At 42.2% G+C, this 24,502-nt stretch overlaps 13 non-coding genes across 13 annotated transcripts; all 13 read left to right on the top strand.

Annotated features, from left to right (window-relative positions):
* The first annotated feature begins 6,725 nt into the window (after nucleotides 1–6,725).
* Trnam-cau lies at nucleotides 6,726–6,811 on the top strand. The gene is given in 2 exon segments: nucleotides 6,726–6,762; nucleotides 6,776–6,811. It is a non-coding gene; the product is annotated as a tRNA-Met (tRNA).
* Nucleotides 6,812–7,253: 442 nt separating this feature from the next.
* On the top strand, nucleotides 7,254–7,339 carry Trnai-uau. The gene is given in 2 exon segments: nucleotides 7,254–7,290; nucleotides 7,304–7,339. It is a non-coding gene; the product is annotated as a tRNA-Ile (tRNA).
* Nucleotides 7,340–8,312: 973 nt separating this feature from the next.
* Trnam-cau lies at nucleotides 8,313–8,398 on the top strand. Its single transcript is given in 2 exon segments — nucleotides 8,313–8,349; nucleotides 8,363–8,398. It is a non-coding gene; the product is annotated as a tRNA-Met (tRNA).
* A 612-nt stretch (nucleotides 8,399–9,010) lies between these two features.
* Trnam-cau lies at nucleotides 9,011–9,096 on the top strand. The gene is given in 2 exon segments: nucleotides 9,011–9,047; nucleotides 9,061–9,096. It is a non-coding gene; the product is annotated as a tRNA-Met (tRNA).
* Nucleotides 9,097–9,363: 267 nt separating this feature from the next.
* Trnam-cau lies at nucleotides 9,364–9,449 on the top strand. Its single transcript is given in 2 exon segments — nucleotides 9,364–9,400; nucleotides 9,414–9,449. It is a non-coding gene; the product is annotated as a tRNA-Met (tRNA).
* Nucleotides 9,450–11,483: 2,034 nt separating this feature from the next.
* Nucleotides 11,484–11,569, top strand: Trnam-cau. Its single transcript is given in 2 exon segments — nucleotides 11,484–11,520; nucleotides 11,534–11,569. It is a non-coding gene; the product is annotated as a tRNA-Met (tRNA).
* Nucleotides 11,570–11,836: 267 nt separating this feature from the next.
* Nucleotides 11,837–11,922, top strand: Trnam-cau. The gene is given in 2 exon segments: nucleotides 11,837–11,873; nucleotides 11,887–11,922. It is a non-coding gene; the product is annotated as a tRNA-Met (tRNA).
* Nucleotides 11,923–14,310: 2,388 nt separating this feature from the next.
* Trnam-cau lies at nucleotides 14,311–14,396 on the top strand. The gene is given in 2 exon segments: nucleotides 14,311–14,347; nucleotides 14,361–14,396. It is a non-coding gene; the product is annotated as a tRNA-Met (tRNA).
* A 1,144-nt stretch (nucleotides 14,397–15,540) lies between these two features.
* Nucleotides 15,541–15,626, top strand: Trnam-cau. The gene is given in 2 exon segments: nucleotides 15,541–15,577; nucleotides 15,591–15,626. It is a non-coding gene; the product is annotated as a tRNA-Met (tRNA).
* Nucleotides 15,627–17,649: 2,023 nt separating this feature from the next.
* Nucleotides 17,650–17,735, top strand: Trnam-cau. The gene is given in 2 exon segments: nucleotides 17,650–17,686; nucleotides 17,700–17,735. It is a non-coding gene; the product is annotated as a tRNA-Met (tRNA).
* A 612-nt stretch (nucleotides 17,736–18,347) lies between these two features.
* Nucleotides 18,348–18,433, top strand: Trnam-cau. The gene is given in 2 exon segments: nucleotides 18,348–18,384; nucleotides 18,398–18,433. It is a non-coding gene; the product is annotated as a tRNA-Met (tRNA).
* Nucleotides 18,434–18,700: 267 nt separating this feature from the next.
* Trnam-cau lies at nucleotides 18,701–18,786 on the top strand. The gene is given in 2 exon segments: nucleotides 18,701–18,737; nucleotides 18,751–18,786. It is a non-coding gene; the product is annotated as a tRNA-Met (tRNA).
* A 2,211-nt stretch (nucleotides 18,787–20,997) lies between these two features.
* Trnam-cau lies at nucleotides 20,998–21,083 on the top strand. Its single transcript is given in 2 exon segments — nucleotides 20,998–21,034; nucleotides 21,048–21,083. It is a non-coding gene; the product is annotated as a tRNA-Met (tRNA).
* The last annotated feature ends 3,419 nt before the right edge of the window (nucleotides 21,084–24,502 follow it).

Raw genomic sequence — 24,502 nt, 5'->3', positions numbered from 1 at the left:
GCGCATAGGCGGAGCGTTAATCTCATAATTTTTACTTTTGATAAAGAATTACACTTTGACAGGTTATAAGAAAACACGAGAAACCCACATAGAGAAGACACATTTCTCATTCTTGCCTTCGATCTCTTATAAGAAAACACCACAAACACGCATAAAGACACATTTCTGATGTTGGCCTCGTTAGCGAAATATGGCAGCGCGTCAGTCTCATAATCGAATGTAGAAATCTGAAGGTCGTGAGTTCGATCCTCACACGGGGCATATTTTTTTCTTTTGAAAACGAATGAATCTATGACCGGTTTAACGAAAACACCACAAACACGCATAGAGAAGATACATTTCTCATGTTGGCCTCGTTAGCGCATAGGCGGAGCGTTATTCTCATAATTTTTTTTTTTTTTGATAAAGAATTACACTTTGACAGGTTATAAGAAAACACGACAAACCCACATAGAGAAGACACATTTCTCATTCTTGCCTTCGATCTCTTATAAGAAAACACCACAAACACGCATAGAGAAGACACATTTCTCATGTTGGCCTCGTTAGCGAAATATGGCAGCGCGTCAGTCTCATAATCGAATGTAGAAATCTGAAGGTCGTGAGTTCGATCCTCACGCGGGGCATATTTTTTTCTTTTGAAAACGAATGAATCTATGACCGGTTTAACGAAAACACCACAAACACGCATAGAGAAGACACATTTCTCATGTTGGCCTAGTTAGCGAAATATGGCAGCGCGTTAGTCTCATAATCGAATGTAGAAATCTGAAGGTCGTGAGTTCGATCCTCACACGGGGCATATTTTTTTTCTTTTGAAAACGAATGAATCTATGACCGGATTAACGAAAACACAACAAACACGCATAGAGAAGACACATTTCTCATGTTGGCCTCGTTAGAGCAGTAGGCAGCGCGTCAGTCTCATAATCAAATCTAGAAATCTGAAGGTCGTGAGTTCGATCCTCACACGGGGCATATTTTTTTCTTTTGAAAACGAATGAATCTATGACCGGTTTAACGAAAACACCACAAACACGCATAGAGAAGACACATTTCTCATGTTGGCCTCGTTAGCGCATAGGCGGAGCGTTATTCTCATAATTTTTTTTTTTGATAAAGAATTACACTTTGACAGGTTATAAGAAAACACGACAAACCCACATAGAGAAGACACATTTCTCATTCTTGCCTTCGATCTCTTATAAGAAAACACCACAAACACGCATAGAGAAGACACATTTCTCATGTTGGCCTCGTTAGCGAAATATGGCAGCGCGTCAGTCTCATAATCGAATGTAGAAATCTGAAGGTCGTGAGTTCGATCCTCACACGGGGCATATTTTTTTCTTTTGAAAACGAATGAATCTATGACCGGTTTAACGAAAACACCACAAACACGCATAGAGAAGACACATTTCTAATGTAAGCCTTAGTAGCGCATAGGCAGAGCGTTATTCTCATGTTGGCCTCGTTAGCGCTGATTTAGAAATCTGAAGGTCGTGAGTTTGATCCTCACACGGGGCACATTTTAAGTTCTGAAAATGAATGACACTATGACCGGTTTGAAGAAAACACCACAAACACGAATAGAGAAGACACATTTCTCATGTTGGCCTCGTTAACGCAATATGGCAGAGCGTTAGTCTCATAATCGAATTAAGAAATCTGAATGTCGTGAGTTCTATCCTCACACGGGGCATATTTTTTTTCTTTGAAAATGTATGACTCTATGACCGGTTTTACGAAAACACCACAAACACGCAGAGAGAAGACAATTTTCCCATGTAGGCCTCGTAAGCGCATAGGCGGAGCGTTATTCTCATAATTTTTACTTTTGATAAAGAATTACACTTTATCAGGTTATAAGAAAACACGACAAACCCACATAGAGAAGACACATTTCTCATTCTCGCCTTCGATCTCTTATAAGAAAACACCACAAACACGCATAGAGAAGACACATTTCTCATGTTGGCCTCGTTAGCGAAATATGGCAGCGCGTCGTTCTCATAATCGAATGTAGAAATCTGAAGGTCGTGAGTTCGATCGTCACACGGGGCATATTTTTTTCTTTTGAAAACGCAACAAACACGCATAGAGAAGACACATTTCTCATGTTGGCCTCGTTAACGCAGTAGGCAGCGCGTCAGTCTCATAATCTGATTTAGAAATCTGAAGGTCGTGAGTTCCATCCTCACACGGGGCATATTTTTTTAAACGAATGTCTGGTGTTTTTTAAACGAAAACACCACAAACACGTCAGCGCAGTAAGCAGCGCGTCAGTCTCATAATCTGATTTAGAAATCTGAAGGTCGTGAGTCCGATCCTCACACGGGGCATATTTTTTTTCTTTTGAAAAGGAAAGATTCTATGACCGGTTTGACGAGAACACCACAAACACGCATAGAAAAGACACATTTCTCAGGTTGGCCTCGTCAGCGCAGTAAGCAGCGCGTCAGTCTCATAATCTGATTTAGCAATCTGAAAATCGTGAGTTCGATTCTCACACGGTGCATATTTTTTTCTTTTGAAAACAAAAGATTCTATGACCGCTTTGACGAAAACACCACAAACACGCATAGAAAAGACACATTTCTCAGGTTGGGCTCGTTAGCGCAGTAGGCAGTGCGTCATTCTCATAATCAAATAAAGAAATCTCAAGGTCGTGAGTTCGATCCTCACACGGGGCATATTTTTTTCTTTTGAAAACGAATGACTCTATGACCGGTTTGACGAAAACACCACAAACACGCAGAGAAAAGACACATTTCCCATGTTGGCCTTGTTAGCGCAATAGGCAGCGCGTCAGTCTCAAAATATGTTTAAGAAATCTGAAGGTCGTGAGTTTGATCCTCACAAGGGGCACATTTTTAGTTCTGAAAATGAATGACACTATGACCGGTTTGACGAAAACACCACAGACACTCATAGAGAAGGCACATTTCTCATGTTGGCCTCGTTAGCGCAGTAGGCAGCGCGTCAGTCTCATATTCAAATGTAGAAATCTGAAGGTCGTGAGTTCGATCCTCACAAGGGGCATATTTTTTTTTTTAAACGAATGACTCTATGACCGGTTTGACGAAAACACCACAAACACGCATAGAGAAGACACATTTATCATGTTGGCCTCGTTAGCACAGTAGGCAGCGCGTCAGTATCATAATCGAATGTAGAAATCTGAATGTCGTGAGTTCGATCCTCAAACGGGGCATATTTTTTCTTTTGAAAACGAATGACTCTATTACCGGTTTTACGAAAACACCACAAACACGCATAGAGAAGACACATTTCTCATGTTGGCCTCGTTAGCGCATAGGCGGAGCGTTATTCTCATAATTTTTTTTTTTTGATAAAGAATTACACTTTGACAGGTTATAAGAAAACACCACAAACACGCATAGAGAAGACACATTTCTCATGTTGGCCTCGTTAGCGAAATATGGCAGCGCGTCAGTCTCATAATCGAATGTAGAAATCTGAAGGTCGTGAGTTCGATCCTCACACGGGGCATATTTTTTTCTTTTGAAAACGAATGAATCTATGACCGGTTTAACGAAAACACCACAAACACGCATAGAGAAGACACATTTCTCATGTTGGCCTCGTTAGCGAAATATGGCAGCGCGTTAGTCTCATAATCGAATGTAGAAATCTGAAGGTCGTGAGTTCGATCCTCACACGGGGCATATTTTTTTTCTTTTGAAAACGAATGAATCTATGACCGGATTAACGAAAACACAACAAACACGCATAGAGAAGACACATTTCTCATGTTGGCCTCGTTAGAGCAGTAGGCAGCGCGTCAGTCTTATAATCAAATCTAGAAATCTGAAGGTCGTTAGTTCGATCCTCACACGGGGCATATTTTTTTCTTTTGAAAACGAATGAATCTATGACCGGTTTAACGAAAACACCACAAACACGCATAGATAAGACACATTTCTCATGTTGGCCTCGTTAGCGCATAGGCGGAGCGTTATTCTCATAATTTTTTTTTTTTGATAAAGAATTACACTTTGACAGGTTATAAGAAAACACGACAAACCCACATAGAGAAGACACATTTCTCATTCTTGCCTTCGATCTCTTATAAGAAAACACCACAAACACGCATAGAGAAGACACATTTCTCATGTTGGCCTCGTTAGCGAAATATGGCAGCGCGTCAGTCTCATAATCGAATGTAGAAATCTGAAGGTCGTGAGTTCGATCCTCACACGGGGCATATTTTTTTCTTTTGAAAACGAATGAATCTATGACCGGTTAAACGAAAACACCACAAACACGCATAGAGAAGACACATTTCTCATGTTGGCCTCGTTAGCGCATAGGCGGAGCGTTATTCTCATAATTTTTTTTTTGATAAAGAATTACACTTTGACAGGTTATAAGAAAACACGACAAACCCACATAGAGAAGACACATTTCTCATTCTTGCCTTCGATCTCTTATAAGAAAACACCACAAACACGCATAAAGACACATTTCTCATGTTGGCCTCGTTAGCGAAATATGGCAGCGCGTCAGTCTCATAATCGAATGTAGAAATCTGAAGGTCGTGAGTTCGATCCTCACACGGGGCATATTTTTTTCTTTTGAAAACGAATGAATCTATGACCGGTTTAACGAAAACACCACAAACACGCATAGAGAAGACACATTTCTCATGTTGGCCTCGTTAGCGCATAGGCGGAGCGTTATTCTCATAATTTTTTTTTTTTGATTAAGAATTACACTTTGACAGGTTATAAGAAAACACGACAAACCCACATAGAGAAGACACATTTCTCATTCTTGCCTTCGATCTCTTATAAGAAAACACCACAAACACACATAGAGAAGACACATTTCTCATTCTTGCCTTCGATCTCTTATAAGAAAACACCACAAACACGCATAGAGAAGACACATTTCTCATGTTGGCCTCGTTAGCGAAATATGGCAGCGCGTCAGTCTCATAATCGAATGTAGAAATCTGAAGGTCGTGAGTTCGATCCTCACACGGGGCATATTTTTTTCTTTTGAAAACGAATGAATCTATGACCGGTTTAACGAAAACACCACAAACACGCATAGAGAAGACACATTTCTCATGTTGGCCTCGTTAGCGAAATATGGCAGCGTGTTAGTCTCATAATCGAATGTAGAAATCTGAAGGTCGTGAGTTCGATCCTCACACGGGGCATATTTTTTTCTTTTGAAAACGCCACAAACACGCATAGAGAAGAAACATTTCTCATGTTGGCCTCGTTAACGCAGTAGGCAGCGCGTCAGTCTCATAATCTGATTTAGAAATCTGAAGGTCGTGAGTTCGATCCTCACACGGGGCATATTTTGTTTTTGAAAACGAATCACTATGACCGGTTGAGGAAAACACCACAAACACGCATCGAGAAGACACATTTCCCATGTAGGCCTCGATAGCGCAGTAGGCAGCGCATCAGTTTCATAATCGAATGTAGAAATTTGAAGGTCGTGAGTTCGATCCTCACAAGAGGCATATTTTTGTCTTTTGAAAATGAATGACACCATGACTTCTTTTATTAAAATACCACAAACCTACATTGACAGGACACATTTCTCATTTCGCCCTTTGACCTGTTTGAAGAAAATACCACAGACACGCATAGAAAGGACACATTTCCCATGTTGGCCTCGTTAGCGCAGTAGGCAGCGCGTCAGTCTCATAATCTGATTAAGAAATGAGAAGGTCGTGAGTTCGATCCTTACAAGAGGCATTTTTTTTCAAAACGAATGACTCTATGATCGGTTTGAAGAAAACACCACAAACACGCATAGAGAAGACACATTTCTAATGTAAGCCTTAGTAGCGCATAGGCAGAGCGTTATTCTCATGTTGGCCTCGTTAGCGCTGATTTAGAAATCTGAAGGTCGTGAGTTTGATCCTCACACGGGGCACATTTTAAGTTCTGAAAATGAATGACACTATGACCGGTTTGAAGAAAACACCACAAACACGAATAGAGAAGACACATTTCTCATGTTGGCCTCGTTAACGCAATATGGCAGAGCGTTAGTCTCATAATCGAATTAAGAAATCTGAATGTCGTGAGTTCTATCCTCACACGGGGCATATTTTTTTTCTTTGAAAATGTATGACTCTATGACTTGTTTTACGAAAACACCACAAACACGCAGAGAGAAGACAATTTTCCCATGTAGGCCTCGTAAGCGCATAGGCGGAGCGTTATTCTCATAATTTTTACTTTTGATAAAGAATTACACTTTATCAGGTTATAAGAAAACACGACAAACCCACATAGAGAAGACACATTTCTCATTCTCGCCTTCGATCTCTTATAAGAAAACACCACAAACACGCATAGAGAAGACACATTTCTCATGTTGGCCTCGTTAGCGAAATATGGCAGCGCGTCGTTCTCATAATCGAATGTAGAAATCTGAAGGTCGTGAGTTCGATCGTCACACGGGGCATATTTTTTTCTTTTGAAAACGCCATGACACTATGACTGTTTTTACTAAAATACCACAAACCTACATTGACAGGACACATTTCCCATGTTGGAATCGTTAGCGCAGTAGGCAGCGCGTCAGTCTCATAATCAAATGTAGAAATCTGAAGGTCGTGAGTTCGATCCTCACACGGGGCATATTTTTTTTTCTTTAGAAAATGAATGACTCTATGACCGGTATGACGAAACACCACTAACACGCATAGATAAGGCACTTTTCTCATGTTGGCCTCGTTAGCGCAGTAGGTAGCGCGTCAGTCTCATACTCAAATCTAGAAATCTGAAGGTCGTGAGTTCGATCCTCACACGGGGCATATTTTTTTTCTTTTGAAAACGAATGACTCTATGACCGGTTTGACGAAAACACCACAAACACGTATAGAGAAGACACATTTCTCAGGTTGGCCTCGCTAGCGCAGTAGGCAGCGTGTCAGTCTCATAATCAAATGTAGAAATCTGAAGGTCGTGAGTTCGATCCTCACACGGGGCATATTTTATTCTTTTGAAAACGATTGACTCTATGACCGGTTTGACAAAAAAACACCACAAACACGCATAGAGAATACACTTTTCTCATGTTGGCCTCGTTAGCGCAGTAGGCAGCGCGTCAGTCTCATAATCGAATGTAGAAATCTGAAGGTCTTGAGTTCGATCCTCACGCGGGGCATATTTTTCTCTTTTGAAAACAAATGACTCTATGAGCGGTTTGACGAAAACACCACAAACACGCATAGAAAAGACGCATTTCTCATGTTGGCCTCGTTAGCGCAGTAGGCAGCGCGTCAGTCTTATAATCAAATCTAGAAATCTGAAGGTCGTGAGTTCGATCCTCACAAGGGGCACATTTTTTTTCTTTTGAAAACGAATGACTCTATGAGCGGTTTGACAAAAAACACAACAAACACGCATAGAGAAGACACTTTTCTCATGTTGGCCTCGTTAGCGCAGTAGGCAGCGCGTCAGTATCATAATCGAATGTAGAAATCTGAATGTTGTGAGTTCGATCCTCACACGGGGCATATTTTTTTAATTTTGAAAACGAATGACTCTATGAGCGGTTTGACGAAAACACCACAAACACGCATAGAAAAGACGCATTTCTCATGTTGGCCTCGTTAGCGCAGTAGGCAGCGCGTCAGTCTCATAATCAAATGTAGAAATCTTAAGGTCGTGAGCTCGATCTTCACACGGGGCATATTTTTTCTTTTGAAAAACGAAAGACTCTATGACCGGTTTGACAAAAACACCACAAACACGAATAGAAAAGGCACATTTCCCATGTAGGCGTCGTTAGCGCAATAGGCAGCGCGTCAGTCTCATAATCAAATCTAGAAATCTGAAGGTCGTGAGTTCGATCCTCACACGGGGCACAATTTTTTTTCTTTTGAAAACGAATGACTCTATGAGCGGTTTGACAAAAAACACAACAAACACGCATAGAGAAGACACTTTTCTCATGTTGGCCTCGTTAGCGCAGTAGGCAGCGCGTCAGTATCACAATCGAATGTAGAAATCTGAATGTCGTGAGTTCGATCCTTAGACGGGGCATATTTTTTTCTTTTGAAAACGAATGACTCTATGACCGGTTTGACGAAAACACCACAAACACGCATAGAGAAGACACATTTCTTATGTTGGCCTTGTTAGCGCAGTAGGAAGCGCGTCAGTATCATAATCAAATCTAGAAATCTGAAGGTCGTGAGTTCGATCCTCACACGGGGCACATTTTGTTTTTCTTTTGAAAACGAATGACTCTATGACCGGTTTGACGAAAACACCACAAACACGCATAGAGAAGACACTTTTCTCATGTTGGCCTCGTTAGCGCAGTAGGCAGCGCGTCAGTCTCATACTCAAATCTAGAAATCTGAAGGTCGTGAGTTCGATCCTCACACGGGACATATTTTTTTTTCTTTTGAAAACGAATGACTCTATGAGCGGTTTGACAAAAAACACCACAAACACGTATAGAGAAGACACATTTCTCAGGTTGTCCTCGCTAGTAGGCAGCGTGTCAGTCTCCTAATCAAATGTAGAAATCTGAAGGTCGTGAGTTCGATCCTCACACGGGGCATATTTTATTCTTTTGAAAACGAATGACTCTATGACCGGTTTGACAAAAAAACACCACAAACACGCATAGAGAATACACTTTTCTCATGTTTGCCTCGTTAGCGCAGTAGGCAGCGGGTCAGTCTCATAATCGAATGTAGAAATCTGAAGGTCTTGAGTTCGATCCTCACGCTGGGCATATTTTTCTCTTTTGAAAACGAATGACTCTATGAGCGGTTTGACGAAAACACCACAAACACGCATAGAAAAGACGCATTTCTCATGTTGGCCTCGTTAGCGCAGTAGGCAGCGCGTCAGTCTCATAATCAAATGTAGAAATCTTAAGGTCGTGAGCTCGATCATCACACGGGGCACATTTTTCTTTTCAAAACGAATGACTCTATGACCGGTTTAAAGAAAACACCACAGACACGCATAGAGAAGACACTTTTCTCATGTTGGCCTCGTTAGCGCAGTAGGCAGCGCGTCAGTCTCATACTCAAATCTAGAAATCTGAAGGTCGTGAGTTCGATCCTCACACGGGGCATATTTTTTTTTCTTTTGAAAACGAATGACTCTATGAGCGGTTTGACAAAAAACACAACAAACACGCATAGAGAAGACACTTTTCTCATGTTGGCCTCGTTAGCGCAGTAGTCAGCGCGTCAGTATCATAATCGAATGTAGAAATCTGAATGTCGTGAGTTCGATCCTCAGACGGGGCATATTTTTTTCTTTTGAAAACGAATGACTCTATGACCGGTTTGACGAAAACACCACAAACACGCATAGAGAAGACACATTTCTCATGTTAGCCTCGTTAGCGCAGTAGTCAGCGCGTCAGTCTCATAATCAAATGTAGAAATCTGAAGGTCGTGAGTTCGATCCTCACACGGGGCATATTTTTTTTCTTTTGAAAACGAATTACTCTATGACCAGTTTGACGAAAACACCACAAACACGCATAGAGAAGACACATTTTTCAGGTTGGCCTCGTTAGCGCTGTAGGCAGCGCGTCAGTCTCATAATCAAATGTAGAAATCTGAAGGTCGTGAGATCGATCCTCACACGGGGCATATTTTTTTCTTTTGAAAACGAATGACTCTATGACCGGTTTGACGAAAACACCACAAACACGCATAGAGAAGACACATTTCTTATGTTGGCCTTGTTAGCGCAGTAGGAAGAGCGTCAGTATCATAATCAAATCTAGAAATCTGAAGGTCGTCAGTTCGATCCTCACACGGGGCACATTTTGTTTTTCTTTTGAAAACGAATGACTCTATGAGCGGTTTGAACAAAAACACAACAAACACGCAGAGAGAAGAGACTTTTCTCATGTTGGCCTAGTTAGCGCAGTAGGCAGCGCGTCAGTCTCATAATCAAATCTAGAAATCTGAAGGTCGTGAGTTCGATCATCACACGGGGCACATTTTTCTTTTCAAACCGAATGACTCTATGACCGGTTTAAAGAAAACACCACAGACACGCATAGAAAAGACGCATTTCTCATGTTGGCCTCGTTAGCGCAGTAGGCAGCGCGTCAGTCTCATAATCAAATCTAGAAATCTGAAGGTCGTGAGCTCCATCCTCACACGGGGCATATTTTTTCTTTTGAAAACGAAAGACTCTATGACCGGTTTGACGAAAACACCACAAACACGGATAGAAAAGGCACATTTCCCATGTAGGCGTCGTTAGCGCAATTGGCAGCGCGTCAGTCTCATAATCAAATCTAGAAATCTGAAGGTCGTGAGTTTGATCCTCACACGGGGCACAATTTTTTTTCTTTTGAAAACGAATGACTCTATGAGCAGTTTGACAAAAAACACAACAAACACGCATAGAGAAGACACTTTTCTCATGTTGGCCTCGTTAGCGCAGTAGGCAGCGCGTCAGTATCATAATCGGATGTAGAAATCTGAATGTCGTGAGTTCGATCCTCAGACGGGGCATATTTTTTTCTTTTGAAAACGAATGACTCTATGACCGGTTTGACGAAAACACCACAAACACGCATAGAGAAGACACATTTCTCATGTTAGCCTCGTTAGCGCAGTAGGCAGCGCGTAAGTCTCATAATCGAATGTAGAAATCTGAAGGTCTTGAGTTCGATCCTCACGCGTGGCACAATTTTTTTTCTTTTGAAAACGAATGACTCTATGAGCGGTTTGACAAAAAACACAACAAACACGCATAGAGAAGACATTTTTCTCATGTTGGCCTTGTTAGCGCAGTAGGCAGCGCGTCAGTATCATAATCGGATGTAGAAATCTGAATGTCGTGAGTTCGATCCTCAGACGGGGCATATTTTTTTCTTTTGAAAACGAATGACTCTATGACCGGTTTGACGAAAACACCACAAACACGCATAGAGAAGACGCATTTCTCATGTTAGCCTCGTTAGCGCAGTAGGCAGCGCGTCAGTCTCATAATCGAATGTAGAAATCTGAAGGTCTTGAGTTCGATCCTCACGCGGGGCACAATTTTTTTTCTTTTGAAAACGAATGACTCTATGAGCGGTTTGACAAAAAAACACAACAAACACGCATAGAGAAGACATTTTTCTCATGTTGGCCTTCTTAGCGCAGTAGGCAGCGCGTCAGTATCATGATCGCAGTAGGCGATCCTCAGACGGGGCATATTTATTTCTTTTGAAAATGAATGACGAATATTTTTCTCTTTTGAAAACAAATGATTCTATGAGCGGTTTGACGAAAACACCACAAACACGCATAGAAAAGACGCATTTCTCATGTTGGCCTCGTTAGCGCAGTAGGCAGCGCGTCAGTCTCATAATCAAATGTAGAAATCTTAAGGTCGTGAGCTCGATCATCACACGGGGCACATTTTTCTTTTCAAAACGAATGACTCTATGACCGGTTTAAAGAAAACACCACAGACACGCATAGAGAAGACACTTTTCTCATGTTGGCCTCGTTAGCGCAGTAGGCAGCGCGTCAGTCTCATACTCAAATCTAGAAATCTGAAGGTCGTGAGTTCGATCCTCACACGGGGCATATTTTTTTTTCTTTTGAAAACGAATGACTCTATGAGCGGTTTGACAAAAAACACAACAAACACGCATAGAGAAGACACTTTTCTCATGTTGGCCTCGTTAGCGCAGTAGTCAGCGCGTCAGTATCATAATCGAATGTAGAAATCTGAATGTCGTGAGTTCGATCCTCAGACGGGGCATATTTTTTTCTTTTGAAAACGAATGACTCTATGACCGGTTTGACGAAAACACCACAAACACGCATAGAGAAGACACATTTCTCATGTTAGCCTCGTTAGCGCAGTAGTCAGCGCGTCAGTCTCATAATCAAATGTAGAAATCTGAAGGTCGTGAGTTCGATCCTCACACGGGGCATATTTTTTTTCTTTTGAAAACGAATTACTCTATGACCAGTTTGACGAAAACACCACAAACACGCATAGAGAAGACACATTTTTCAGGTTGGCCTCGTTAGCGCTGTAGGCAGCGCGTCAGTCTCATAATCAAATGTAGAAATCTGAAGGTCGTGAGATCGATCCTCACACGGGGCATATTTTTTTCTTTTGAAAACGAATGACTCTATGACCGGTTTGACGAAAACACCACAAACACGCATAGAGAAGACACATTTCCTATGTTGGCCTTGTTAGCGCAGTAGGAAGAGCGTCAGTATCATAATCAAATCTAGAAATCTGAAGGTCGTCAGTTCGATCCTCACACGGGGCACATTTTGTTTTTCTTTTGAAAACGAATGACTCTATGAGCGGTTTGAACAAAAACACAACAAACACGCAGAGAGAAGAGACTTTTCTCATGTTGGCCTAGTTAGCGCAGTAGGCAGCGCGTCAGTCTCATAATCAAATCTAGAAATCTGAAGGTCGTGAGTTCGATCATCACACGGGGCACATTTTTCTTTTCAAACCGAATGACTCTATGACCGGTTTAAAGAAAACACCACAGACACGCATAGAAAAGACGCATTTCTCATGTTGGCCTCGTTAGCGCAGTAGGCAGCGCGTCAGTCTCATAATCAAATCTAGAAATCTGAAGGTCGTGAGCTCCATCCTCACACGGGGCATATTTTTTCTTTTGAAAACGAAAGACTCTATGACCGGTTTGACGAAAACACCACAAACACGGATAGAAAAGGCACATTTCCCATGTAGGCGTCGTTAGCGCAATTGGCAGCGCGTCAGTCTCATAATCAAATCTAGAAATCTGAAGGTCGTGAGTTTGATCCTCACACGGGGCACAATTTTTTTTCTTTTGAAAACGAATGACTCTATGAGCAGTTTGACAAAAAACACAACAAACACGCATAGAGAAGACACTTTTCTCATGTTGGCCTCGTTAGCGCAGTAGGCAGCGCGTCAGTATCATAATCGGATGTAGAAATCTGAATGTCGTGAGTTCGATCCTTAGACGGGGCATATTTTTTTCTTTTGAAAACGAATGACTCTATGACCGGTTTGACGAAAACACCACAAACACGCATAGAGAAGACACATTTCTCATGTTAGCCTCGTTAGCGCAGTAGGCAGCGCGTAAGTCTCATAATCGAATGTAGAAATCTGAAGGTCTTGAGTTCGATCCTCACGCGGGGCACAATTTTTTTTCTTTTGAAAACGAATGACTCTATGAGCGGTTTGACAAAAAACACAACAAACACGCATAGAGAAGACATTTTTCTCATGTTGGCCTTGTTAGCGCAGTAGGCAGCGCGTCAGTATCATAATCGGATGTAGAAATCTGAATGTCGTGAGTTCGATCCTCAGACGGGGCATATTTTTTTCTTTTGAAAACGAATGACTCTATGACCGGTTTGACGAAAACACCACAAACACGCATAGAGAAGACGCATTTCTCATGTTAGCCTCGTTAGCGCAGTAGGCAGCGCGTCAGTCTCATAATCGAATGTAGAAATCTGAAGGTCTTGAGTTCGATCCTCACGCGGGGCACAATTTTTTTTCTTTTGAAAACGAATGACTCTATGAGCGGTTTGACAAAAAAACACAACAAACACGCATAGAGAAGACATTTTTCTCATGTTGGCCTTCTTAGCGCAGTAGGCAGCGCGTCAGTATCATGATCGCAGTAGGCGATCCTCAGACGGGGCATATTTATTTCTTTTGAAAATGAATGACGAATATTTTTCTCTTTTGAAAACGAATGACTCTATGAGCGGTTTGACGAAAACACAACAAACACGCATAGAAAAGACGCATTTCTCATGTTGGCCTCGTTAGCGCAGTAGGCAGCGCGTCAGTCTCATAATCAAATTTAGAAATCTTAAGGTCGTGAGCTCAATCCTCAGACGGGGCATATTTTTTCTTTTGAAAACGAAAGACTCTATGACCGGTTTGACGAAAACACCACAAACACGAATAGAAAAGGCACATTTCCCATGTAGGCGTCGTTAGCGCAATAGGCAGCGCGTCAGTCTCATAATCAAATCTAGAAATCTGAAGGTCGTGAGTTCGATCCTCACACGGGGCACAATTTTTTTTCTTTTGAAAACGAATGACTCTATGAGCGGTTTGACAAAAAACACAACAAACACGCATAGAGAAGACACTTTTCTCATGTTGGCCTCGTTAGCGCAGTAGGCAGCGCGTCAGTATCACAATCGAATGTAGAAATCTGAATGTCGTGAGTTCGATCCTTAGACGGGGCATATTTTTTTCTTTTGAAAACGAATGACTCTATGACCGGTTTGACGAAAACACCACAAACACGCATAGAGAAGACACATTTCTCATGTTAGCCTCGTTAGCGCAGTAGGCAGCGCGTCAGTCTCATAATCAAATGTAGAAATCTGAAGGTCGTGAGTTCGATCCTCACACGGGGCATATTTCTTTTCTTTTGAAAACGAATGACTCTATGACCGGTTTGACGAAAACACCACAAACACGCATAGAGAAGACACATTTTTCAGGTTGGCCTCGTTAGCGCAGTAGGCGGCGCGTCAATATCAGAATCGAATGTAGAAATCTGAATGTCGTGAGTTCGATCCTCAAACGGGGCATATTTTTTCTTTTGAAAACGAATGACTCTATGACCGGTTTGACGAAAACACCACAAACACGCATAGAGAAGACACATTTCTTATGTTGGCCTTGTTAGCGCAGTAGGAAGCGCGTCAGTATCATAATCAAATCTAGAAATCGGAAGGTCGTGAGTTCGATCCTCACACGGGGCACATTTTTTTTTCTTTTGAAAACGAACGACTCTATGACCGGTTTGACAAAAACACCACAAACACGTATAGAGAAGACACATTTCTCAGGTTGGCCTCGCTAGCGCAGTAGGCAGCGTGTCAGTCTCATAATCAAATGTAGAAATCTGAAGGTCGTGAGTTCGATCCTCACACGGGGCATATTTTATTCTTTTGAAAACGATTGACTCTATGACCGGTTTGACAAAAAAACACCACAAACACGCATAGAGAATACACTTTTCTCATGTTGGCCTCGTTAGCGCAGTAGGCAGCGCGTCAGTCTCATAATCGAATGTAGAAATCTAAAGGTCTTGAGTTCGATCCTCACGCGGGGCATATTTTTCTCTTTTGAAAACAAATGACTCTATGAGCGGTTTGACGAAAACACCACAAACACGCATAGAAAAGACGCATTTCTCATGTTGGCCTCGTTAGCGCAGTAGGCAGCGCGTCAGTCTCATAATCAAATGTAGAAATCTGAAGGTCGTGAGCTCGATCCTCACACGGGGCATATTTTTTCTTTTGAAAACGAAAGACTCTATGACCGGTTTGACGAAAACACCACAAACACGAATAGAAAAGGCACATTTCCCATGTAGGCGTCGTTAGCGCAATAGGCAGCGCGTCAGTCTCATAATCAAATCTAGAAATCTGAAGTTCGTGAGTTCGATCCTCACAAGGGGCACATTTTTTTTCTTTTGAAAACGAATGACTCTATGAGCGGTTTGACAAAAAACACAACAAACACGCATAGAGAAGACACTTTTCTCATGTTGGCCTCGTTAGCGCAGTAGGCAGCGCGTCAGTCTCATAATCAAATGTAGAAATCTGAAGGTCGTGAGTTCGATCCTCACACGGGACATATTTTTTTTTCTTTTGAAAACGAATGACTCTATGAGCGGTTTGACAAAAAACACCACAAACACGTATAGAGAAGACACATTTCTCAGGTTGGCCTCGCTAGTAGGCAGCGTATCAGTCTCCTAATCAAATGTAGAAATCTGAAGGTCGTGAGTTCGATCCTCACACGGGGCATATTTTTTTTCTTTTGAAAACTAATGACTCTATGACCGGTTTGACGAAAACACCACAAACACGCATAGAGAAGACACATTTTTCAGGTTGGCCTCGTTAGCGCTGTAGGCAGCGCGTCAGTCTCATAATCAAATGTAGAAATCTGAAGGTCGTGAGATCGATCCTCACACGGGGCATATTTTTGTCTTTTGAAAACGAATGACTCTATGACCGGTTTGACGAAAACACCACAAACACGCATAGAGAAGACACATTTCTTATGTTGGCCTTGTTAGCGCAGTAGGAAGAGCGTCAGTATCATAATCAAATCTAGAAATCTGAAGGTCGTGAGTTCGATCCTCACACGGGGCACATTTTGTTTTTCTTTTGAAAACGAATGACTCTATGAGCGGTTTGAACAAAAACACAACAAACACGCAGAGAGAAGAGACTTTTCTCATGTTGGCCTAGTTAGCGCAGTAGGCAGCGCGTCAGTCTCATAATCAAATCTAGAAATCTGAAGGTCGTGAGTTCGATCATCACACGGGGCACATTTTTCTTTTCAAAACGAATGACTCTATGACCGGTTTAAAGAAAACACCACAGACACGCATAGAAAAGACGCATTTCTCATGTTGGCCTCGTTAGCGCAGTAGGCAGCGCGTCAGTCTCATAATCAAATCTAGAAATCTGAAGGTCGTGAGCTCCATCCTCACAGGGGGCATATTTTTTCTTTTGAAAACGAAAGACTCTATGACCGGTTTGACGAAAACACCACAAACACGGATAGAAAAGGCACATTTCCCATGTAGGCGTCGTTAGCGCAATAGGCAGCGCGTCAGTCTCATAATCAAATCTAGAAATCTGAAGGTCGTGAGTTTGATCCTCACACGGGGCACAATTTTTTTTCTTTTGAAAAGGAATGACTCTATGAGCGGTTTGACAAAAAACACAACAAACACGCATAGAGAAGACATTTTTCTCATGTTGGCCTTGTTAGCGCAGTAGGCAGCGCGTCAGTATCATAATCGGATGTAGAAATCTGAATGTCGTGAGTTCGATCCTCAGACGGGGCATATTTTTTTCTTTTGAAAACGAATGACTCTGTGAGCGGTTTGACGAAAACACCACAAACACGCATAGAAAAGACGCATTTCTCATGTTGGCCTCGTTAGCGCAGTAGGCAGCGCGTCAGTCTCATAATCAAATGTAGAAATCTTAAGGTCGTGAGCTCGATCTTCACACGGGGCATATTTTTTCTTTTGAAAAACGAAAGACTCTATGACCGGTTTGACAAAAACACCACAAACACGAATAGAAAAGGCACATTTCCCATGTAGGCGTCGTTAGCGCAATAGGCAGCGCGTCAGTCTCATAATCAAATCTAGAAATCTGAAGGTCGTGAGTTCGATCCTCACACGGGGCACAATTTTTTTTCTTTTGAAAACGAATGACTCTATGAGCGGTTTGACAAAAAACACAACAAACACGCATAGAGAAGACACTTTTCTCATGTTGGCCTCGTTAGCGCAGTAGGCAGCGCGTCAGTATCACAATCGAATGTAGAAATCTGAATGTCGTGAGTTCGATCCTTAGACGGGGCATATTTTTTTCTTTTGAAAACGAATGACTCTATGACCGGTTTGACGAAAACACCACAAACACGCATAGAGAAGACACATTTCTTATGTTGGCCTTGTTAGCGCAGTAGGAAGCGCGTCAGTATCATAATCAAATCTAGAAATCTGAAGGTCGTGAGTTCGATCCTCACACGGGGCACATTTTGTTTTTCTTTTGAAAACGAATGACTCTATGACCGGTTTGACGAAAACACCACAAACACGCATAGAGAAGACACTTTTCTCATGTTGGCCTCGTTAGCGCAGTAGGCAGCGCGTCAGTCTCATACTCAAATCTAGAAATCTGAAGGTCGTGAGTTCGATCCTCACACGGGACATATTTTTTTTTCTTTTGAAAACGAATGACTCTATGAGCGGTTTGACAAAAAACACCACAAACACGTATAGAGAAGACACATTTCTCAGGTTGGCCTCGCTAGTAGGCAGCGTATCAGTCTCCTAATCAAATGTAGAAATCTGAAGGTCGTGAGTTCGATCCTCACACGGGGCATATTTTATTCTTTTGAAAACGAATGACTCTATGACCGGTTTGACAAAAAAACACCACAAACACGCATAGAGAATACACTTTTCTCATGTTTGCCTCGTTAGCGCAGTAGGCAGCGCGTCAGTCTCATAATCGAATGTAGAAATCTGAAGGTCTTGAGTTCGATCCTCACGCTGGGCATATTTTTCTCTTTTGAAAACGAATGACTCTATGAGCGGTTTGACGAAAACACCACAAACACGCATAGAAAAGACGCATTTCTCATGTTGGCCTCGTTAGCGCAGTAGGCAGCGCGTCAGTCTCATAATCAAATGTAGAAATCTTAAGGTCGTGAGCTCGATCATCACACGGGGCACATTTTTCTTTTCAAAACGAATGACTCTATGACCGGTTTAAAGAAAACACCACAGACACGCATAGAGAAGACACTTTTCTCATGTTGGCCTCGTTAGCGCAGTAGGCAGCGCGTCAGTCTCATACTCAAATCTAGAAATCTGAAGGTCGTGAGTTCGATCCTCACACGGGGCATATTTTTTTTTCTTTTGAAAACGAATGACTCTATGAGCGGTTTGACAAAAAACACAACAAACACGCATAGAGAAGACACTTTTCTCATGTTGGCCTCGTTAGCGCAGTAGTCAGCGCGTCAGTATCATAATCGAATGTAGAAATCTGAATGTCGTGAGTTCGATCCTCAGACGGGGCATATTTTTTTCTTTTGAAAACGAATGACTCTATGACCGGTTTGACGAAAACACCACAAACACGCATAGAGAAGACACATTTCTCATGTTAGCCTCGTTAGCGCAGTAGTCAGCGCGTCAGTCTCATAATCAAATGTAGAAATCTGAAGGTCGTGAGTTCGATCCTCACACGGGGCATATTTTTTTTCTTTTGAAAACGAATTACTCTATGACCAGTTTGACGAAAACACCACAAACACGCATAGAGAAGACACATTTTTCAGGTTGGCCTCGTTAGCGCTGTAGGCAGCGCGTCAGTCTCATAATCAAATGTAGAAATCTGAAGGTCGTGAGATCGATCCTCACACGGGGCATATTTTTTTCTTTTGAAAACGAATGACTCTATGACCGGTTTGACGAAAACACCACAAACACACATAGAGAAGACACATTTCTTATGTTGGCCTTGTTAGCGCAGTAGGAAGAGCGTCAGTATCATAATCAAATCTAGAAATCTGAAGGTCGTGAGTTCGATCCTCACACGGGGCACATTTTGTTTTTCTTTTGAAAACGAATGACTCTATGAGCGGTTTGAACAAAAACACAACAAACACGCAGAGAGAAGAGACTTTTCTCATGTTGGCCTAGTTAGCGCAGTAGGCAGCGCGTCAGTCTCATAATCAAATCTAGAAATCTGAAGGTCGTGAGTTCGATCATCACACGGGGCACATTTTTCTTTTCAAACTGAATGACTCTATGACCGGTTTAAAGAAAACACCACAGACACGCATAGAAAAGACGCATTTCTCATGTTGGCCTCGTTAGCGCAGTAGGCAGCGCGTCAGTCTCATAATCAAATCTAGAAATCTGAAGGTCGTGAGCTCCATCCTCACACGGGGCATATTTTTTCTTTTGAAAACGAAAGACTCTATGACCGGTTTGACGAAAACACCACAAACACGCATAGAGAATACACTTTTCTCATGTTGGCCTCGTTAGCGCAGTAGGCAGCGCGTCAGTATCATAATCGGATGTAGAAATCTGAATGTCGTGAGTTCGATCCTCAGACGGGGCATATTTTTTTCTTTTGAAAACGAATGACTCTATGACCGGTTTGACGAAAACACCACAAACACGCATAGAGAAGACACATTTCTCATGTTAGCCTCGTTAGCGCAGTAGGCAGCGCGTAAGTCTCATAATCGAATGTAGAAATCTGAAGGTCTTGAGTTCGATCCTCACGCGGGGCACAATTTTTTTTCTTTTGAAAACGAATGACTCTATGAGCGGTTTGACAAAAAACACAACAAACACGCATAGAGAAGACATTTTTCTCATGTTGGCCTTGTTAGCGCAGTAGGCAGCGCGTCAGTATCATAATCGGATGTAGAAATCTGAATGTCGTGAGTTCGATCCTCAGACGGGGCATATTTTTTTCTTTTGAAAACGAATGACTCTATGACCGGTTTGACGAAAACACCACAAACACGCATAGAGAAGACGCATTTCTCATGTTAGCCTCGTTAGCGCAGTAGGCAGCGCGTCAGTCTCATAATCGAATGTAGAAATCTGAAGGTCTTGAGTTCGATCCTCACGCGGGGCACAATTTTTTTTCTTTTGAAAACGAATGACTCTATGAGCGGTTTGACAAAAAAAACACAACAAACACGCATAGAGAAGACATTTTTCTCATGTTGGCCTTCTTAGCGCAGTAGGCAGCGCGTCAGTATCATGATCGCAGTAGGCGATCCTCAGACGGGGCATATTTATTTCTTTTGAAAATGAATGACGAATATTTTTCTCTTTTGAAAACGAATGACTCTATGAGCGGTTTGACGAAAACACCACAAACACGCATAGAAAAGACGCATTTCTCATGTTGGCCTCGTTAGCGCAGTAGGCAGCGCGTCAGTCTCATAATCAAATTTAGAAATCTTAAGGTCGTGAGCTCAATCCTCAGACGGGGCATATTTTTTCTTTTGAAAACGAAAGACTCTATGACCGGTTTGACGAAAACACCACAAACACGAATAGAAAAGGCACATTTCCCATGTAGGCGTCGTTAGCGCAATAGGCAGCGCGTCAGTCTCATAATCAAATCTAGAAATCTGAAGGTCGTGAGTTCGATCCTCACACGGGGCACAATTTTTTTTCTTTTGAAAACGAATGACTCTATGAGCGGTTTGACAAAAAACACAACAAACACGCATAGAGAAAACACTTTTCTCATGTTGGCCTCGTTAGCGCAGTAGGCAGCGCGTCAGTATCACAATCGAATGTAGAAATCTGAATGTCGTGAGTTCGATCCTTAGACGGGGCATATTTTTTTCTTTTGAAAACGAATGACTCTATGACCGGTTTGACGAAAACACCACAAACACGCATAGAGAAGACACATTTCTCATGTTAGCCTCGTTAGCGCAGTAGGCAGCGCGTCAGTCTCATAATCAAATGTAGAAATCTGAAGGTCGTGAGTTCGATCCTCACACGGGGCATATTTCTTTTCTTTTGAAAACGAATGACTCTATGACCGGTTTGACGAAAACACCACAAACACGCATAGAGAAGACACATTTTTCAGGTTGGCCTCGTTAGCGCAGTAGGCGGCGCGTCAATATCAGAATCGAATGTAGAAATCTGAATGTCGTGAGTTCGATCCTCAAACGGGGCATATTTTTTCTTTTGAAAACGAATGACTCTATGACCGGTTTGACGAAAACACCACAAACACGCATAGAGAAGACACATTTCTTATGTTGGCCTTGTTAGCGCAGTAGGAAGCGCGTCAGTATCATAATCAAATCTAGAAATCGGAAGGTCGTGAGTTCGATCCTCACACGGGGCACATTTTTTTTTCTTTTGAAAACGAACGACTCTATGAGCGGTTTGACAAAAAACACAACAAACACGCATAGAGAAGACACTTTTCTCATGTTGGCCTCGTTAGCGCAGTAGGTAGCGCGTCAGTCTCATACTCAAATCTAGAAATCTGAAGGTCGTGAGTTCGATCCTCACACGGGGAATATTTTTTTTCTTTTGAAAACGAATGACTCTATGACCGGTTTGACAAAAACACCACAAACACGTATAGAGAAGACACATTTCTCAGGTTGGCCTCGCTAGCGCAGTAGGCAGCGTGTCAGTCTCATAATCAAATGTAGAAATCTGAAGGTCCTGAGTTTGATCCTCACACGGGGCATATTTTATTCTTTTGAAAACGATTGACTCTATGACCGGTTTGACAAAAAAACACCACAAACACGCATAGAGAATACACTTTTCTCATGTTGGCCTCGTTAGCGCAGTAGGCAGCGCGTCAGTCTCATAATCGAATGTAGAAATCTGAAGGTCTTGAGTTCGATCCTCACGCGGGGCATATTTTTCTCTTTTGAAAACAAATGACTCTATGAGCGGTTTGACGAAAACACCACAAACACGCATAGAAAAGACGCATTTCTCATGTTGGCCTCGTTAGCGCAGTAGGCAGCGCGTCAGTCTCATAATCAAATGTAGAAATCTGAAGGTCGTGAGCTCGATCCTCACACGGGGCATATTTTTTCTTTTGAAAACGAAAGACTCTATGACCGGTTTGACGAAAACACCACAAACACGAATAGAAAAGGCACATTTCCCATGTAGGCGTCGTTAGCGCAATAGGCAGCGCGTCAGTCTCATAATCAAATCTAGAAATCTGAAGTTCGTGAGTTCGATCCTCACAAGGGGCACATTTTTTTTCTTTTGAAAACGAATGACTCTATGAGCGGTTTGACAAAAAACACAACAAACACGCATAGAGAAGACACTTTTCTCATGTTGGCCTCGTTAGCGCAGTAGGCAGCGCGTCAGTATCATAATCGAATGTAGAAATCTGAATGTCGTGAGTTCGATCCTCAGACGGGGCATATTTTTTTCTTTTGAAAACTAATGACTCTATGACCGGTTTGACGAAAATACCACAAACACGCATAGAGAAGACACATTTCTCATGTTAGCCTCGTTAGCGCAGTAGTCAGCGCGTCAGTCGCATAATCAAATGTAGAAATCTGAAGGTCGTGAGTTCGATCCTCACACGGGGCATATTTTTTTTCTTTTGAAAACGAATTACTCTATGACCAGTTTGACGAAAACACCACAAACACGCATAGAGAAGACACATTTTTCAGGTTGGCCTCGTTAGCGCTGTAGGCAGCGCGTCAGTCTCATAATCAAATGTAGAAATCTGAAGGTCGTGAGATCGATCCTCACACGGGGCATATTTTTTTCTTTTGAAAACGAATGACTCTATGACCGGTTTGACGAAAACACCACAAACACGCATAGAGAAGACACATTTCTTATGCTGGCCTTGTTAGCGCAGTAGGAAGAGCGTCAGTATCATAATCAAATCTAGAAATCTGAAGGTCGTGAGTTCGATCCTCACACGGGGCACATTTTGTTTTTCTTTTGAAAACGAATGACTCTATGAGCGGTTTGAACAAAAACACAACAAACACGCAGAGAGAAGAGACTTTTCTCATGTTGGCCTAGTTAGCGCAGTAGGCAGCGCGTCAGTCTCATAATCAAATCTAGAAATCTGAAGGTCGTGAGTTCGATCATCACACGGGGCACATTTTTCTTTTCAAACCGAATGACTCTATGACCGGTTTAAAGAAAACACCACAGACAAGCATAGAAAAGACGCATTTCTCATGTTGGCCTCGTTAGCGCAGTAGGCAGCGCGTCAGTCTCATAATCAAATCTAGAAATCTGAAGGTCGTGAGCTCCATCCTCACACGGGGCATATTTTTTCTTTTGAAAACGAAAGACTCTATGACCGGTTTGACGAAAACACCACAAACACGGATAGAAAAGGCACATTTCCCATGTAGGCGTCGTTAGCGCAATTGGCAGCGCGTCAGTCTCATAATCAAATCTAGAAATCTGAAGGTCGTGAGTTTGATCCTCACACGGGGCACAATTTTTTTTCTTTTGAAAACGAATGACTCTATGAGCAGTTTGACAAAAAACACAACAAACACGCATAGAGAAGACACTTTTCTCATGTTGGCCTCGTTAGCGCAGTAGGCAGCGCGTCAGTATCATAATCGGATGTAGAAATCTGAATGTCGTGAGTTTGATCCTCAGACGGGGCATATTTTTTTCTTTTGAAAACGAATGACTCTATGACCGGTTTGACGAAAACACCACAAACACGCATAGAGAAGACACATTTCTCATGTTAGCCTCGTTAGCGCAGTAGGCAGCGCGTAAGTCTCATAATCGAATGTAGAAATCTGAAGGTCTTGAGTTCGATCCTCACGCGGGGCACAATTTTTTTTCTTTTGAAAACGAATGACTCTATGAGCGGTTTGACAAAAAACACAACAAACACGCATAGAGAAGACATTTTTCTCATGTTGGCCTTGTTAGCGCAGTAGGCAGCGCGTCAGTATCATAATCGGATGTAGAAATCTGAATGTCGTGAGTTCGATCCTCAGACGGGGCATATTTTTTTCTTTTGAAAACGAATGACTCTATGACCGGTTTGACGAAAACACCACAAACACGCATAGAGAAGACGCATTTCTCATGTTAGCCTCGTTAGCGCAGTAGGCAGCGCGTCAGTCTCATAATCGAATGTAGAAATCTGAAGGTCTTGAGTTCGATCCTCACGCGGGGCATATTTTTTTCTTTTGAAAACGAATGACTCTATGACCGGTTTGACGAAAACACCACAAACACGCATAGAGAAGACACATTTCTTATGTTGGCCTTGTTAGCGCAGTAGGAAGCGCGTCAGTATCATAATCAAATCTAGAAATCTGAAGGTCGTGAGTTCGATCCTCACACGGGGCACATTTTGTTTTTCTTTTGAAAACGAATGACTCTATGACCGGTTTGACGAAAACACCACAAACACGCATAGAGAAGACAC

The sequence above is a fragment of the Nematostella vectensis genome, chromosome 9, assembly GCF_932526225.1.
Source record: "Nematostella vectensis chromosome 9, jaNemVect1.1, whole genome shotgun sequence".
In the NCBI taxonomy this organism is placed as follows: Eukaryota; Metazoa; Cnidaria; class Anthozoa; order Actiniaria; family Edwardsiidae; genus Nematostella; species Nematostella vectensis.
This window is presented reverse-complemented; position numbering and strand designations above follow the sequence as displayed.